The 6,692-nt window shown below is 40.5% G+C and overlaps 1 pseudogene; it reads right to left on the reverse strand.

Annotated features, from left to right (window-relative positions):
• Positions 1-543: 543 nt before the first annotated feature.
• On the reverse strand, positions 544-692 carry LOC132653872 (small nucleolar RNA SNORA17; annotated as a pseudogene).
• Positions 693-6,692: the final 6,000 nt, after the last annotated feature.

Genomic DNA, 6,692 nt, shown 5'->3' on the forward strand with positions numbered 1-6,692 from the left:
TCGCCTCCTGGCTCTCCCACAATGCCCAGGCAACGGGTAAGACCAGTTCCGCACAGCCCTCAGACATCAGCATGACTCGGAGCAGCATCAATGACCAAAGACATCTGCTTAGCCTTTGGTGGTAACAACCCCTGCTCCTTCAGGACTGCAGACCCAGACATGACCCCACTGTCAGCACAGGCCAGCACCCCACCATGATCTCTTGCATCACCCACTACTCACATCAGGCTGTTCCTCACTACCCTTGAGCCCCCTGTTCTGTTTCTGTCTATCGTCCCCACATTCATCTGTCTCTCATTCTCTTCCATTTATCCACCACTTACTTGTTTCTCTCAGTGGCTCAAGGGGTCGCTGAGAGTCTGGGGTCATCTCAGGAGTGCTATGTCCGGCTTGTGTTGTCATCTCAGACCTCTGCTCCACCACCCCTCCCCCCACACTACCCCAGGCCTGCGCAGTGCCAGACTGTTGGTCATCTCGGGCTAGTTTCCTTCTGGGCCCCATCACTCCTGACTGATGTTCATCTCTGTCTCATTTGTTTCTGGGAATATTAGGCTAGTAATCATTCAGATGTTCACAGGTCAGAACACTGAACAGAGACATGTCCTCTCTCCTCTCTGCTACCTACCCACTAAGCTTCAATTCTTTTCTCTCTTTCTCTGAAAAAAAGAAATCAAAACAAACTTAAAAACAAAAGCGAACAACACCAAAAGATAACAAAAAGTACACAGAAAACCTGGACTCTGTTTTGTGTTGGCCTCTACTCCTGGGCATGGCTTGCCCTGGAGTGTGATTGATATATCCTGTGGCACATCATTGAGAAAATTGATTTTTACTCTCCCAGCAGGTATCAGTTACAAACAGCTTCTTGGCTAGGGGTGAGACTTGGTGTATGCTTCTCTTCTCAGTGCTGTGGCTTTGTCTGCTTTGAACATGTACGGGTCTTACAGGTCCCATCACAGTCTCTGTGAGTTCGTTATGTGCATCAGCCCTGTTGAGTCCAGAAGACACTGTTTCCTCAGAATCACCTCCCACTTCTGGCTCTGACAATAGGTCTGCCTCCTCTTCTGTATAGATTCCTGAGCCTCGAAGGCAGGGCTTTGATGAAGATATTCCATATAGAACTCAGGGCTCCAAAGTCTCACTGTCTGCATTTTCCCATTGTGTGTCTGTCTGTTAGTTATCACCACTGCAATCTGAATCTTTTCTGAAAAGAGTTAAGCGATGGTCCAGTTCTCTACCAGATGAAGATACACACAAGTAAATATAAGTACCAACTAAAATATTACAGAACTGGATTTAACTTCTGGCCTACTCTCTTTTGTTTCATAATTAAGGGCAGAGATCATTTAGTGCATAATTTATGCTATTTGTGTTCATGTAGATGGATAATTGCAAAGATTTTAAAATATGCTTAAAATAAGCTGTTCTTCAAAGCTATTCTTCCTGGAAATACCAATTTACCTCACATTTCGTCATCAAATGATTTAAAGGAAACATAAATTCTGTCTTGGCTCTAAGCGATCCCTCATTATAAAATAATGCTGTCCTACATTATCAAATAGCAAATGGTACCTTGTAGTCTGACTATAATTTGGGACCAATTTGGATTTCTCTCTAAAGTGTGCAGAGGAGTTTATCAATTTCTACTGTGCACTTTACCTGCAAATGTCAAGTCAGTTGATTCAGTTTTCTTTTCCAGTGAGTTTGCTTTTTTCTTTCTGAACCTTCTTGTTGTCATGTTTCCTAAGTCTTATCAGACAGGTTGCATCACTCACATGGCTATTCGACCATTCAGAAGATGAGGCTGAGCAGTTCACGGAAGGACAGGCAATCCTGCATGCTTTGCAAGGATAGCTCTAGATGTAACTAAATGTAATTGAACCTGAGCAGACACATGAGAAGGTAATCAGAGGAAGTTAGGTAACCTTCACCCTGCAGGATTCAGACTCTAAATTGTCTGGAGTTGGAGCAGAGATTTGACTTTGAGTAATGTTTTTACTGCAGTTCTCTAGTGAAAAACAATTCTCTTTTGGGATGGAGAAGTTGTGTTTTTGTCACAATATCATATGAACCAGTAGTCCTCAGATTTTCGTTTGTATAAAAACCATCCAGGAAGGTTATGCAATAAAAATGACAGGGTCTTCTATTAGGGATTTTGATACAGTGGTCAGGTCAGAGTCAGGAATCTGAAATTCTGGATACTCACTTCAACTTGCATGCGTCCATTTCTTGACGTGTACATTGAGAAACACCAACTATGCCAAGAGCTATTATTATCTTCTCCTCCACTTCACAAAATCATTATGTGAAGTGAGTTTCTGACTATAAAAGATACAACTGAGGAAAAGTGACAAACACAGAGAACTTCTAACTCATGTACTGTTTTAGTTTGCGTTGAGCTGCTGTGATTAAACACTTTAACAAAAAGCAACTTGGGAGAAGGAGCTGTTATTATGTCTTATGATTGAAGGAAGCCAACACAAGAACTCAAGGTAGGAGCTTAAAGCAGAGTGAACCCATGGAGGGACAGTGCTTCCTGGCTTGCTTTAAACAAAATTGCTCAGCTTACTTTTTATTGTTTACAACCCAGGACAAGTGCCAAAGTGTGGCACCACCCACAGTGGTCTGCTCCTACCCGAATCGTTCACTAAGCACCCAAATCCCCCACAGACCACCCCATGGGCCAATCTGATAGATACGCGTCCTCACTTGAGACTTCCTCTTCCCAAGTGAACCCAGTTTATGTCAGATCGCCAGCACATCACATGCTTCAACTTAAATCATGACAGAGTTTTTTACTAATTTGTATTCAACTTTGGAGGTTGCACAAGAATTTCTGGCCATTTAAAATGGCATATGGGAATTGTAAACTAGATTTTATAAGCATAGTATACAAATTAATATAGATGTGTATATATATATATATATATGACATTAATAGTTGTTCATTTGTTTTACAAGTGGACCCTTTACCTCCTAGTGAATGCTTTAAAAGTTGTTAGGAATCAATATAAATAAAAATAATCGGAAGGTCACTAGAAAAATTGAAATTAGAAGAAGCTAAACAGAACTCCAAAGAACTCTGTGTGTGTGTGTATGTGTGTGTGTGTGCTACGTTATATAGACAAGAGCCGTACCTTGCCTTTCTTCATTAGAAGTGACTGTCGCTACTTCATTAATGATGCCCAAAGGTGCAAAATGGAGCCTAAACCTTGACTTATCATTTTTACTAAACATTAGAAATTAAAATGTATAATTACATTATTCTACCCTTCCCTTTCCTCCCTTCAGCCTCTCCTATCCCCCCTCCTCCCAATTAATCCCATGTTCCTCTTTCATTCCCTTTCAAATTAATGGGCTTTTAAAAAAATATTGTTGTACACACAATATATATATATATATATATATATATGTATATATATATATATATGTATATATACAGATGTATGTCGTAAGTATATAAAGCCCTGAGAGCCCATTTAGTGTGACCGGGCGTACATGATTTCAGGGATGATCACTTGTTATTGGATAACCAATTATGGAACTCAGCTCTAAAAGAGGCTAATTCTCCTACTTTCTGAAACCTCATTAGTTGTGGTAGTTTCCACCTTGGGTAGGCCCAGCGATATCCCCTCTTCCATGTTAGCATGTTTTTTAATATTGCCATTATTCAGGTCTTGTTTGAGCAGCCATACTGTTGAGGTATGTCGTTTTTCTGGGTGTAGTTTTTCTGCCATTTCTAGGAGACAATTTCACAGCGGGCTTCCTGGTCCTCTCTCTAGGTCTTACAGACTTTCCACCCACTCCTCCTTGATGTTTCCTGAGCCTTAGATGCTGTTGCTTGGATGTTAACAACAGACTAGAAGAGGCCTTGGGCATCAGGTCAGCAGATCTGGCTTCGCTGCTTCTAATTGTCTTCATTAAAAATCGAATCATGTGTCCCAGGCCTCACTTTCTTACCTGGAACATGACAGAGCTTATCCTCATTGTCAGATATTTGCAATGAAGTGAAAACCAACCTTGTATGGGCAATTGAGTGTGTCTCTGGGTATTTTTGGTTAGTAAATGACGCGACTTGCTAACAATGCTTGGTTTTCTAGTTAACAGACAGATTAAAAATAACACAATGTGTGGGTCAAGCTAACACAACCAAATTGTCCCTTCTAAAAGACCAGCAGTGCCCATTATAAGAAGCAGTAGTGTGTTACAGGTTTCCTAGTCCAAGAAATGGAACCCCATGGCTTCTTTGACCAAGAAGCAGTTTATTGTTATCTAAAGACTAAGAGCCTGGAATGTTACAGGGTTGAGGCTTTCTTTCATTCACTTTTGGCTTCTTCATTCTCTATTACTGACTACATAATTCTGATTGGATGTTCTTTTTTTTTTTTTTTCAAGTAATAGGCAGTAATTGCAGGAATAAGAAGGGACTGGGAAGATGTGGTCGCTCTGCATGTCCACACCAGAGTAAAAATGATAAAGCTACACGTATGCACACATGGACAATGACCAGCCCACATGGCTTTTTTCAGGTTGTCTTCTTCTTAGTCCTCAGTGAACACCCCCTTCCCTCTTGACGGCAGTAGGAATAATTTTAGAGTGTTAGGTCTAAAATCAAGTATATGCAAATAGATATGTCTTTATTCCATTGCCTATTTTGGCCAAAAAAAAAAAAAAAAAAAAAAAAGAAGAAGAAAGAAAGAAAGAAAGAAAGAAAGAAAGAAAGAAAGAAAGAAAGAAAGAAAGAAAGAAAGAAACTGAGTGGAATGAGTTAGGGTTTCTTCCCTCACCCATCAGTGACAGAGAGCCAGAGAGTAATATCACCTTCAAGTCCTACTGGGGGGGACATTTGGTTGATTGTACAGAGTCCTATTTTGGCATTTCTCCAGCAAGATCTTTCTCTCGAATGAACCCTAATTTAAAATAATCCAGGGCACATTTTTTCCTATCATAGGCTCATCACCTCACTAGGGAGCCCTACTCTTAGATTATTTTTTACCCTGCTAATTAGATGCAGTTGTATTATTTGGATCTTGAGAGCAGGCACGTGGGTATGCTCCCAGATCACTGATTTAGCTAACCTGAGGTGCAGCCTTCTCTTCTGTAAAATTTGGTTATCAGAGAAAAGAAAAATATTCAAGTTTTTTTTTATACAGATCTCAAACCTGAAAATGTTACTTTTCTGAAAATAAATACTGACTACAATAAAGTTTGTCTTTCTCTTCTCCTTTCTTCTTTTTTTTTATTTTTATTTTTTTGAAAAACCAACACTCTCTGGATAGGTATGGAGGAGAATAAAGCACACTTTATTTGTAATGCTTGCGGCTCTGCTTTTCAGGGTATAAGCGATCCTTCAGTAAGCTGTGTCAGGCTAGCAATCTGAAGTCACTGGATGAAGAACTGAGAAGGCGCATACATTCACAGCGCGTCCTTCAAAGCCTGTGGCAGCTGGTTCTGACACACAGCGTCTCTACCCCACCAATCCTTTCACTTTTTCTTGCTGTTTTTCAAGCATATCTAACCATGGTTAGATCTTTTCGGCTTTATGTGTTCTCTCGGAAGATGCCATGTTCTTCTTTCAGTTTTATGTGTTCCCTAAAAATATGCGCTATGTTCCTCTCAGACATATGCCGTTAGCCACTCAAATATTCAGAAAGCTTGAACTCGGTTTGCGCATCTCATCAACACATATTTACAGAGCCTTGGATATTACTGAGCACTAAGGTGACGGGTTTCAGCAGTGAACGCGACAGACAAAATTCTTGCCCTCCTGGAACTTCGAGTTTATCCCCTTATCATTCAAAGACTCCTACAGAACAAGGCTGTTCCAGTAGGTAAGTCCAGAGTTGCACTTCATAAGCCAAAATGAATGGCATCTTGTAATAAAAGAACTGATGCGTTCATAAAATTGCAGAGGCCAGATGTATTCCTGAGGCGAAGGCGAGTCACTTTGGACCCAGTGTGTGCCTGTCTCAGTGATCAAGCTTTCCTTTCTCCTTGCAGGACCTACAGGCCCATGACACCCACATCTCCATATCTCCTAGCGAAAGATATCTCAGACTTCCAGCCTGACAGCCGGGAGGAAAGGAGGACCATTCAAGAGCTTCTGAAAGCTGCTGAACTGGGTAGAGATGCTTCTTTTCCCAGCTTCCCAGAATGTGCCATTGCGTTCACGACCTGGATTATTTACACATCTTTTGGCAAACCCTCTTGTCAGCAAATTGACATTTTTTTTTTTTTATTCATTAAAGTTCGTGCTTAGAGTTAGAGTTGAGTTTTATTTCCACGTGAGTCACAGGGAGGAAACACAAGAGGCCATTCTGAAGGAAAACACTGGTCTTAGAAAAAGCAATGAATGGACACCCTGGAGGAGTACAAAAAGAAATGTCAAAGCCTGGTCCCTTCCTCACAGCTGAAGTGTGTGATCGCACTAAGTAGAAAAGTGAGTAGAATGTGTCCTGTTTTCCTCCCTCTCATCAATACGAGTACACATAGACCGAGGGTTCACAATATTTACGAGAAAGTGCTTATACTGAATTGAGAAATGTATTTGCTTTATATCATTGTCTCTAACTAATTATGTCTTTGCTTTCTAAGACTTAAGCTACTTTTTCCAAGAAAAAAGAAAGAATGTGCACATAAAAGATTTCATATACATATATCTCATTCTCATGTAACTGTCAGCAAAATACATC

This window comes from Meriones unguiculatus, chromosome 4 (genome assembly GCF_030254825.1).
Source record: "Meriones unguiculatus strain TT.TT164.6M chromosome 4, Bangor_MerUng_6.1, whole genome shotgun sequence".
NCBI classification, from domain to species: domain Eukaryota; kingdom Metazoa; phylum Chordata; class Mammalia; order Rodentia; family Muridae; genus Meriones; species Meriones unguiculatus.